Source organism: Rattus rattus, chromosome 13, assembly GCF_011064425.1.
Source record: "Rattus rattus isolate New Zealand chromosome 13, Rrattus_CSIRO_v1, whole genome shotgun sequence".
In the NCBI taxonomy this organism is placed as follows: Eukaryota; Metazoa; Chordata; class Mammalia; order Rodentia; family Muridae; genus Rattus; species Rattus rattus.
In genome coordinates this window covers 28,290,274-28,303,083 of record NC_046166.1, presented here as the reverse complement: position 1 = coordinate 28,303,083, position 12,810 = coordinate 28,290,274, and positions in this window count along the sequence as shown.

Genomic DNA, 12,810 nt, shown 5'->3' with positions numbered 1-12,810 from the left:
ATGCAGAACCCACCTGAGCTGTTCCCTCTCACATGGATAGCAATGGTGGGATTGTAGATGGAAAGATCATATCTCAGAACCAGAAGACAAGGAGGACCTTCCCCCCTTCTGAGAATACACGCTCCAGTGACCCACTATGCTCCATCTCTTTGAAGTCCCACTACCACCACACTGAGGTTGAAACCTCTAGCATGAAATGTTGGGGGACACAGCTACATTCAAACCATAGTTCCAGTAGCAATAAAAACCCATTAAAACAACTAGACAAGAGAATGAATCTCTGACCCCAGTGAAGACCTTACATTCCAGTTAGGGCCAGTCAATCACCTGGTTGTGTGAGCACCCCTAAGAAAGAGGACTCACCTTAAGCTGTGCTAGAGATAGAATAATTTTCCTTTGAATGAGAGGCTATACTTTTCCTTCCCAGGAATTCTCCCATTCTCCCACCCCACCCCCACCCCCACCCCAGAGAAGCTTCATTTGGGTCTGCCTGCCTTCTGGGAGGCTGAGTCAGAATGGCACAACATCTCTTCTGGATGTTGACCAGTGTTACCCTAGCCCTTGGCCCCTCAGGATGGTCCTTGAGGGTACGGGGTAAGAAGGTGCAGAACCAACAACACAGACTCCGGGATTTGGGTGAGAAGTGGAAACAGACTCATTTATTGCAGGATTGGGGGGTGCTTTTATACCTCCACCCATGTCCCATGGGTCCATGACATCTGGCCCCTTTTCCTGGTGCCATCTGATTGGCTGGTCAGGTCAACTCTTGTCATTTGTCTCCACGTGCTTATCTGACATATATATGTCTGACCTCATTGCTTGCTTAAATGGTGTGAGGTTTTACCTTCTCTCCTCTTCTGTCCTTTCTTGGTCAGCTGCTGATATTTAAAGCCTGCCTGACATGAGTGGTTTGTATTTTTGTTTGTTTGTTTGTTTGTTATTTGTTTGTGGGGATTGTTTGCTTGTTTGATTTTCCCTAATAAAATTGTCCTCAGACTTCTGCACCAATCTATTCTTAAACTCTGTTTAACAGTTGGGAAGAAATAGATCTATAGATTTACTACAGATTTATCACTTATGTTTTCAAAAATTTAGTAGAAGCAACTTGGAAAAAAAAGTCTGTCTTATATGTTATATCAAGATACTTGTTAAATAGCCAGCACTAACTGCCTTTATAATGTTAGGGGAAATCAATGCTAAAATAATTTTCTAGGATAATAAATACTAAATACACTTAAATTCAAAATGAGATTTAATATGGTAATGTGACTTTCTCAAGCCAATGAATCTGACTCAGTTGATCATTATTCCTGTGTTTTCTGCTTCTTGCCCAATATTTATCACAAAGATAAATTATTTTGATGAGTGCTTGCAACTGATTGAAAGGAGACCTTGCACAAGGGGCTAACCTAGGAGCCTATTAACACACCAAAGACTCCCCCAGCATCTCAAGTGCCTGTTACAAAGTCCTGACTCTCAGCACTTCTCACCTTTGACCCTTGCCCTAAACCTCTCCAGGCCCTCTGCTTCCTCCCCAACTGGCTTCTCTTTCCTATATAACTCAGCCATTTTGGACACATGCTCTCTTGGTTCTCAGCTCCTCTCTTCATCCATTTGTCCTCTCTCCTCCTCCCTCTCTCTTCCTTTCTTATCCCCCCTCGCCCACCACCTACTGCTGGCCATGTTCAGCCTGGACTTTCCTGGCTGTTCTCCCTCACATCTACAATAAAAACCTCCTCGGCCATACCTAGGAGTGGTCATGCTCTCATTTCCATTCACTAAATAGAATGGATTTTCCTATATTTGACTCTGACTTTAAAATTCACAATAGACTAGATAACCCAGTAAACGAAACAGATCACCTGAGTTAGGGGGACTAGCAAAATTAGGAGCCCTTTTCTTGTTTCTTATAAATACTGCACAGCATGCTATGGTGCTGAATTCCAGGATCTAACACTAAGATATTGCAAGGTAAAAAACATTTTATTTGAGGCCCAGCCAATCGTGTAGTCTCTCTTAGTAGGAGAAGGAATCAGCTCAGACCCAAAGGCAGGGAAACCTCTTCTTAGCAAGCAAGCAAGTAATTGCAAAAGTGGAATTTTACAGTTATTTTTACGATCCCAGGAATGGTACATGTTATGGGTTTATAGTCAGACTCTTCCTGTAACATACCAAAAAACAATGGAAACAGTTTATGACATCTGAATCACAAGATTATAGAGAAGGAACAAGTTAAGAAAAAAAAACAGGAACAAAAATAACAAGTTGACCTTAAGCTGAGGGCATGAATATACAGGAGAGGGCATGAATATACAGGAGAAAGACACCATAAAGAACAGTATAAAAATAAATTTAAAAATGTTAACATTATGTTTAACTAGGAAAAGGAAAAACGGAGTCAGCTGACCCTGTACAAGCATGCTCTTGGAATTGTTCATGGTCCGTACAAAGTTCTTCCATACTGGAGACACTAAGTCTTTTTATAGTTATGGCTGGCTGGACTGCCTGTTGGTGCTGCTGACTTGTAAGGTGGACTTGTCAATAAACAGAGTCTTGAAGCTTCAAGGGCCTTCTGGGTCCCAACAACCAAGGTTCTCACACAAAACAGAAAAAGAAAGTCTGTCTGAAGAAGTGGGACCCACCTCCACACACGGCCCTCATTAGAAGGAATGGTGCTGGCCTTTGATGCAAACAACTGAAAGTTTTGAGGCCTCAGATAATGGGATAAAGTCCTTCCATGTTCTACATTATTTTGTAGGGAAAAAAGAAAGGGGAGTTTTGTGACCACTGGACTTTTTACAATGTGAAAAGGATAGCTTTCCATGTCATCAACTCATCCCGATTCATGTCTTCACAAGAGTTGAGGTGCATTGGTGATGTGCGTGAACACTGCCAGATCCCAGGAAGAATGCAAATGTAAAATTGTGTGGATTTTTTGGAGTCAGCTGAGTATTTTTTGATACCTTCTCTCATTCCCTACTGACTGAAGGAATTAAGTATGTTTTACTTTTATGAATCCTTTGAAATTGCTAATTGCTGTGTTTCAGACAAGCACATGGCTCTCTGTAGCCATCAAACTTCCCACACCCAGACGTGCTGAATCAATGAGGGATTTACAGGATGACTGTAAAACCGGAGCAGCTACAGCTAATAGGGAAGGCATCCTGAGACAACACATGGATAGCACATCCACACAAAGGAGCTTCCGTGGAAAACACAGACCATAAAATTTCCAAATCCTTAGTGTATGGATTTAGATTTCCCCTTCTAAAATCTAAAGACGTCTAGAATACTCAAAAGACTGGGAGTCAAGAAGATCACAGCAGACAGAGAAAGGGAAAAGAGGCCCTAGGTAGATTAACATTTAGAATGACCAACTTCCTTTTGCTTCTCCCTCTCCAAGTCAAAGACTTATCACCCCTCCCTCTTGACCTTTCAAGTCTCCTGCCAGGGGAGCTCCTGTGTCAGGAGCCAGTCAGCTTCCTTTTCCTTGTCAGAATTATCTAATCCCCCACCATAATCTAAACCAATTCTGGAGAGAAAGGGAACACACCCTATACACAAGCATAAAGACTTGAACTCTGCCAGACAAGCTAGGACACCATTCTTAGGACACCTTCCCACTCTGGGGAATCCATCTCTTTGCTACTAGAGAAGTTAAAGGTGGAATCTGCTGCCCAAAAGATTTCCCCAACTGTGCTGGCAGAAACCAGAGTCATCTGGGAAGGGAGAATCTCAACTGTGGGATTGCCTCCGTCAGATTGCTGTGGACAAACCTGTGGCCTCTGTTAATGATGGATGCGGGAGGTGCCACCATGAAGACTCAGGGTTAGCAGTGTTCCTTTGTGGTCTCTGCTGAAGCTCCTGCCTCCAGGTCTTTGCCTTGACTTCCCTCAGTGATAGCCTGTGATTGGGACACGGGAGCCTTCTCTTTCCTCCCCAAGTTGCTTTGGGTCATGCATGGTCTGTACCACAGTAATAGAAAACAAACAGGTCACCCCCTCCAAGAAAGGAATAGGGGTGAGAGTCCAGGGTGCCACTGAAAGCAGGTCCTGAAACAAGTGACACAAATCTCACTCTGAATCCACAGATGGTCACTGACATATCCTTCTGTGGATAACAGAGATTTAAGTTGGAAGACCATGATCTTCTCAGTCGCTCTGGAATATTTGGAGTCTTTCAAAAATGAAGTTCTTTACTTGTTTTTGTTTGCTTGCTTGCTTTGTTTTTTGTTTGTTTGTTTGTTAGTTTTGGTTTTGTCTGTTTTAATTTTAAAAAGGTGCTGAGTTTTTGTTCCTCTTTTAGAATTATAGTCAACCTCTTTGAGCCCTGTTTCCTAAGGTCAGTTTTTGACCAAACTGTGATGGTTCTAACCATTTGAGAGGACCTGAGAGGTGGGAAGATTCATGAGAAGGAAAGATACTTGGTGATTCTTGTTATTAAACATGACACGTTGCCATTTTTCTCTAGTTATTAGTTGGCTCTGTGATCAGAACTATTTTGGGAATCCTGTGATTTATACTGCTGCTATTCAAAGACCCAATCAGTAAAACATAATGAGCTCTCACTCACTTCTAACTGCAGAAGAAAGTTAAATAAAATATAAAAATTGCTGGTTAGCAGTTTTACAAGAGCAGAATACATTCAAACCTAAGCTTATCCTGGATTTTGTACTTTGATTTTATTGAACAGTTCAACATAGCTGCATTTCACATCCTTATACAAGCCAGATGCTGTTGGTTCACACCTCGAATCGCAACACTTTCGAGGAGTAGTATTCTTGATTTTGCCCTGAGCTGGTTAATAGACAACAGTGTCACTTATGAGGCAGGGAGAGATTGCTATTAGAGGGTCTAAGAGATAATGAAATGATATTGGTTAGCAAGACACTATGGTATATATCTACATAGTTGAAAATAGGAACCACTGCTCTTCTCAGTGACCTAGGCCAGAACTGGCAATTAACATGGAAGATGTAAATGAGGCTGCCCAGAGGGTGTGCAGCACAGGTACCAAGAACACCGGTAACAAGACCTACACGTCATTTATTTAGCACTAGGATGAACTGTTGACAAAGACAGAGTCATCAGGACAAAGACACCAAGGGTCAAGGACACAAGCAAAATAAAGACTTTTCAAGGGCCCCATAGGCATTGCTAGGGAGAGTATCAGGATCTTCAATAGAAAAGTTGTTCTGGCCTATACTTACCTTCAATCTTTAAGAAGAGAGGAATGATTGAACAACATCTTGTAATTCTAGTCTTAGGAAGAACCGTGACTACCAACTGCTTTATAGAATCCAGCTTCTCAACAAGTCAGATTTGGCTAGAGAATAAACATTTATATCATTTCCTGTTGACTGAAGGACTCTTATGGCAATATTAAAGTGGTTTTGCAATCTTTAAAAAAAAGGAGACTAGCTATGCTTTATAATACCAACTTTAGAGTTAACCTGCTGCTCAAATGTGATTTTAGTGGCAAAAATGTACACATTATCATCTTTGTCACCTGCATCTTGACTACTGTTGTGAGCATGGGTGTTTGCTTATGTATTATGTGGATGAACTCTATCTGAACACTCTAAGACTGGGACATGTATTTCAACAAGACTTCTTATTTTGGTATAACTATAGATTCACATTGACTCACGAAAGAGGTGTCCAGTAAAGCCTTTACCCAATCTCTCTAATGGCAATATCTTGTTATACTGCATCACTGCCTGCACCTTAGTACAATCCCCAGGCTGTAAGTTACTTTTCTCATTACTATGACCAAGGTCTGACACAAGACAATCTAAGGTGTGAAGGGTTGACTTGACTCATGCCTTGTCCACAGTGACAGACAAGGCATGGCAATAGGAGTGTCTCATGGCTGTGACAGCAAGAGCAAGGAAAGAGAATGGTTATGTCATTTTGGCAGTTGAGACACAGATGTTAGGGCAGAAGCATAGTTGGCCTTCTAGGCCTGTATAACCCTTTAACCCTGCCTCTGTGGCTGCCCACTAGGCCTCATGTCTGAAAGACCTTAAAACATTCCATAGTAGCATCTGGGGACTAAGTGTTCAAACACATGAGGTGGTGAGAGATATTCCACATTCAAACCATGGCAACAGTCTTCCTCAGCTTCCCATTTTTTTTTTCAGGCACTCATTTGTGTTGGGGAAGGGGTGATTTTATTAGACTACCTAACCCTCCGAGATGTGAGCATCTCTGGTAGTAGAAATGTTGAAGGAGATTAACAAGAGCAACACTGACTCTCCAAGGAGACTTCAAGAAGGTTGGTGGTAATGGCGCTGCTCAGCGCAGGGGAGTGTCCTGAATCCAGCCTCTTGGAAACTAAAGACAGGAGCTGCCAAATAGACTGAGAATATTAAAAAGCAGCTTCTTTGTACTGTCTGAGAATATTAATTAAAAGACAGCTCCTTCATACCATGAACCATGGATAGCCATGCTTAGATCCCAATCAATTTATAAGGTGTAGCATATCATATCTGTGTTAGCATAGTTACATTGATCAGTAAAATCATAAAAATTATATTCACTACCTAATTTTCAGTCAAGAAATCTCTTCAGTTTTAGCCATTGTTATTTCTTCAACAGACAGAACCTTTGTGCTTAAAGCATTTGGTTATAAGCTCATTGATGTACTGTTTTTAAAAATCAAATTGTCAGCTCTTTTTCAAGAAATTATCTCCACTAAGAGTAGTAGACAGACTTTGAGTCAAGTGGTGATATTAAGGCATCTTTTAAATACTCATTTATTCAGAGCGTGATGTATCAATTGGAATCTTTGGTTCATCAACCTTAAAAATGTTCCTTGTAATTGACTCCTCAGTAATACTGCTATTCATAACTGGAGGTTGAGAATAAAAATCTGTACACCACACTCCAAATATGAAGCTCAGATTCAGTCTAAGTTGTACTCTGTTTCTTCTTTCTGCACATGATATATTTTACAGTCTTAAATTTTTATTTTTACTCATTCATCAAGATTTGACATTTCCTGACATTTTCTTGATGTCAGAATATTTCACTATAGCTGGCCATTTCTTTAGTTTGTCTCCATGATAATATTCTTCCTCCTTACTCCATGTCTTGTAGGCAGCTAGAAAGAAATAACTAGAGTTAGGGAGATAGCTCAACCCATAAAGTGCTTGCAGAGGACCTAAGTTTAAGCTTCAGCACTGGTGTAAAAGGCCAGGCATGGTGGTGCATGGAAGGCAGAACAGAAAGATCCGTCAGCCTAAACAAAGAACCCAGGTCCCAGTGGGAAGCCTTATCCCAAAGACAAGGTGGACAGCATCCTGAGAAATAATAGCCAAGCTTGACCTCTGGCCCCTACATGCACATGTATACTCTCATAGAGAAACATGCATGTACATACCCATGGTAGCAACTGGCATATGGATGACTAGAGCCATATCCACATCTGCACACCTCTTTCCCCTCCCCCCAAATCCTAGAGACTACTGGCTTTCTTAAATGTGGATTAAATGAAAATATTTCTTCCAATTAATCATGATTTGTTGGAACTGTATTAAATAAGTAACCCCAATGAAGAAGAGTGCTAGTGATCAAACCCAGGGCCTTCAACATTAGCCCTATGCAACTGAGGTATGACCCTAAACCCCAAAAGCACATTTTAAAGAATTTCTTTAAATTTAAAAGGCCTCCATGTTCTAGATGTACCTCCATACAATCTATATGTTTCTATATATCTGAAGTTAGTAAACCTAAAAACCTAATTCATAGTGTAATACTGTAAGGCAATGGGGACTTCATGAGTTAATTCATGAAAGTGAAGCCCTCAACAATGGGACCAAGGTCATACAAAAAGGAACCCAAGGGTGATCATTTGCCCTGTCTACCAAGAGGAGTCCCACAAAAAAGGTGCTACCTATGAGAAAGCTCACTGAATACCTCCTCTGCTGTCACCTTATGCCAAGGTTCCTAGTCTCCAGAGCTGTGACAGATAACTTTCTGTTGTTTATATACTAGTTAGTCTATGGTATTGCTGTTACAGCAGACAAATAGATCATGGCAATGTTTTTTCTCAGTATATCTCTCCTTTGCAAGAATAATAGCCATACTGGTGACTCATGCTTGTGACCCAAGCACTCAAGAGGCATGATGGGATGATTTCTGTGAGTTAAGGCTAGGCTACATAGTGAGTTTCATCTCAGCCTGGGTTAGAGTGTGAAAAGCTCTGTATCAGATCTCAATCGAGCAAACATGATGACTTAATTTTCCCCATTTTCTTTTTTTTTTTTAACTTTAGCCTAATTTTTAAACAGGTTTCTGACCACTCATTTCTGACAGAATCAGGCAATTTTTTTACAATTAGAAATCTCCGCTGAGGTCAAGACAGGTAAAGTGTGACATTGAACTTATTTCTATGCCATAGTGTGTCATCCTGTATCAGCACTTTATAGTCACTCAAAGATGAAGCAAAACAGAGCCACCTCCTTTCCGCACAGCAGATACTTTTTGAGACAGTATGAGTACACAGCTATGAAGGCACCCAGCTATATGGACACCCAGCCATATGGACAACCAACTATATGGGCATCAAACTATATGGGCACCCAGCTACATGGACACCCAGCTATATGGGCACACAGCCATATGGACAGACACCCAGCTATAGGTTAAAACATTTAACTGTTCAGAAAGACATGACTTAACCCCAGGTTTCTTTTCTAGCATAGGAAGCAGTAGCAACACAATTCTAATGAGAAATGAAATTGGAGACTCCACTCTCTGGAACCTGTTCTACTTTCTCCATCATCTTCACCAAGGTAGACTTTCCCCCATGAGAAAACTAACCTGGCAACAGTGAAGGGTTTAAGTGTTTCTTTCCTCAGTGAGAAGCATGTTTGTCTGCTCTAACGCGCCCCTATAGACCTACCCATAAATGGGTTCGCTGCAAGAGAAGAAAAAGCAAAGAAAAACTTGAGCCATAATCATGACTGGAACTGGTTTGAGGTGAAGGAAGGGAAGCACACAGAGACAGTGAATAGATTGAAAACCATACTGAATCCAACGTCCTGAGCTTGGTATTCTGATCTCGTTCAGTGTACTGGCTGGTTTTGTGTCGACTTGACACAAGCTAGAGTCATTAGAGAGGAAGGAGCCTCAGTTGAGTAAATGCCTCCATGAGATCCAGGGGTAAGGCATTTTCTCAATTAGTGATCATGGGGTAGGGCCCAGCCTGTTGTGGGTGGTGGTGATGGCATCTCTGGGCTGGTAGTTCTATCTTCTATAAGAAAGTAGGCTAAGCAAGCCAGGGGAAGCAAGCCAGTAAGCAGCATCCATCCATGGCCTCTTGTCAACGAGGGTACAGAGGGTACCTGGAAGAGAATGGGGGACAAGAGACGCAAAGAAGGATGCCAAGACAGGAGTCTGATCAAGGCGACAATTTTATTTTTTTCCAAGGCTGAATTTATACCATAACAGGGGTAACAGAGGGAGGGGGGGAAGTAAGAAACATTTACACAGGCCAAGGACACAGCTCTCTTGTGGTCAGGCAATTGGCTGATATTAACAGGATGTTAGAAAGGTCACAGGTTTGTCATATCTATTAGTCAGCAGGATGTTGGTTTTTCAGAAAGGTTACAGGTCATCACATTGGGCATCTTGACAACAGATGTATTTCTCAGCAAGGTCAGAGCTTTATCATCTCATTATTCATCCTGACCACCAGGTTTGTATTAGTCTTCTGCAGCTGGCTGGGGATTTTCCATGAACCCAGTCATACTTATCTCTAACTACACTATTAGCATCAATAATGGAGGGTTTTAAGGGCATTACTCCCAACAGCCTCTGCCTCAGTTACTGCTTCTAGGTTCCTGCCCTGCTTGAGTTTCTGTCCTGACTTCCCCCAGTGATGGACTATGATCTGGAAATTTAAGCTGAATAAACCCTTGGTTCTCCAACTTGCTTTTGTCATGGAGTTTCATTACATCAATATAAATCCTAACCAAGACATTCACTTACATTCACTCAATACATTACTCAGTCAATGCCCATAATTGAGGAGGGACACCATTCCCAGCATCCATGGAGGAAGGGAAGACTTCTGCAGCTGCCTCTCTCCTTTTCTAAGAAGTCTCTATTTCCTCTCCTTAAAGAAGTCAGGTCTCCCCTTGACTTTCTGTGCCCCTCCATCTTGATCTATTATAGGACATCCTAGACCAGTTGTCTGGCTTCCTGCAAATAAAGACCTCTGCGTTCTTCCTGTCTGAAAGCTTGGCCAATGTGTGTAGTAAAGCTAGGATCTGAACTTATGTAGACAACTTCTGACCTGAGAGGATGCTTCCCCTTCTCAGTTCTCAACTTTTGCAGTGCATTTTATTAGGCAAGGTTCTCTACAACAACTACTAAAGGGGAGCTAATAGATGTGAATATAATTATAAGAGGGAGACTATAATGCTGGCTTACTCAGTCAGAAGCTGGATAGTCTCAGTGTGGCAGCTGTCTGCAAGCTAGGAAACCAGGGTAATCCAGGAGTTGCTCAGCCCAGGAATCTCGATGCCTTCGAACAGAAACCAGAGATAGAAGTAAAGTGTGACATGAAACTCAAGAAGGATGACCAAAATGCAAATGCTTCACTCCTTCTTTAAAAGGGGAGCAAGAATACCCTTGGGTGGGAATAGGGAGGCAAAGTTTAGAACAGAGGCAGAAGGAACACCCATTCAGAGCCTGCCCCACATGTGGCCCATACATATACAGCCAGCAAACTAGATAAGATGGATGAAGCAAAGAAGTGCAGGCTGACAGGAACCGGATGTAGATCTCTCCTGAGAGACACAGCCAGAATATGGCAAATACATAGGCGAATGCCAGCAGCAAACCACGGAACCGAGAACGGGACTCCCATTGAAGGAATCAGAGAAAGGACTGAAAGAGCTTGAAGGGGCTTGGGACCCCATATGTACAACAATGCCAAGCAACCAGAGCTTCCAGGAACTAAGCCACTACCTAAAGACTATACATGTACTGACCCTGAACTCTGACCTCATAGGTAGCAATGAATATCCTAGTAAGAGCACCAGTGGAAGGGGAAACCCTTGGTCCTGCCAAGACTGAACCCCAGTGAATGTGATTGTTGTGGGGAGGGTGGTAATGGGGGGGAGGATGGAGAGGGGAACACTCATATAGAAGGGGAGGGGTTAGGTGGATGTTGACCTGGAAACCAGGAAAGGGAATAACAATTGAAATGTAAATAAGAAATACCCAATTTAATAAAGATGGAGAAAAAAGAATTTAAAAAACAAAAGAAGTAAAGTGTGAAACTGAGGACCTGGAAGCCCCCTAGAGAGTCTGGTGCAAGTCTGAGTTCAAAGGCCGAAGACTCTGAAGTGTGATGTCTGTGGCTGATGACAGCAGAAACAAGAGAAGAGAGAAAAGGGGAATCAACTGGAGAAAAATGGTATGTACATATTTAGGAGCTCCCCTACTGACTTTACTCTTTGCTCTATATGGATCTGTTGGCAGCAAATTGATCACTGATACCTATATTCAAGGTAAACAGTCCCCACTCAGCAACTGTCTTTAGAAACACACCTACAGATACACCTAGAAGTGTACTCAAGTTGACATCCCAAATTTGCCATGATATGCCTTCCGGTTTGAACCTGCACCTGGAGCAGACCTGGGGCACTGGCTGTGCGCCCACTCCTACAACACACAGAAAGAGCCCAACTCCCAGGTGTTCTGAAATGCCAGGACCACAGGAGAAGCCACAACATCTACCCCAATACCTGGAGTAACTGGGTCCCCCAGGATCCATAGATGCAGAAACCCCCCACACTGCCAGTGGCATGGGTTCTTTCTCATCTGGACCTGGACCTGGAGCAGACCTGGGGTGCTGACTCTGCATCCACTCTTACAACATCCAGAGGGAGACTGACTCCCAGGTGCTCTGAAATGCCCAGGATCACAAGATCACAGAGGAAGCTTAACTCCCAGGAGATCGGACATACCCAGGATCACTGACACACTCAAGATCACAGTTGGGGCCACAACATTTTTCCTAACACCCGGCATAACTGGGATTCCCACAGGAACCAGGGAAACACAAACCCCCACGTAGCCAGAGGCACAGATTGCTTCAAGCCTGCATCTGTGCCCAGAGCAAACACAGGGCTCTGGTTCCCTACACACTCCTACATCACCCAGAGAAAGCTTGACTCCCGGGAGCTCTGACACAACAGGATCTCAGGAGCTTGGTTACACCAAAATTTCAGGATCCCAGAGACAGCTTGACTCCCAGGAGCTCAGGTACATCCAGGATCTCAGGATCACAGGATCCATGAATCACAGGATCATAGAGACAGCTGGACTCGGAGAAGTTCTGACACAACAAGGATCAAACACAGGAGGGACAGGCTCTAGTCAGAGACATCAAGGGGAGTTTGTACTAGAGATAACCAGATGGTGAGAGACAAGTGCAAGAACATAAGCAACAGAAACCAATGGTGCTTGACATCATCAGAACCCAGTTCTCCCACTACAAGTCCTGGATACACTAACATACCTGAAAAGCAAGACCTAAAATCCCATCTCAATAATATGATGGAGTAATTTAAGAAAGATATAAATAACATCCTTAAAGAAATACAGGAGAATATAGGTAATCAAGTAAAGCCCTTAAAGAAGAAACAAATAAATCTCTTAAAGAAATACAGGAAAACACAATCAAACAGGTAAAGGAATTGAACAAAACTGTCCAGGATCTAAAAATGGAAATAGAAACATTAAATAAAACACAAAGGGAGACAAACTTGGAGATTAAAAACCTGGGAAAGAT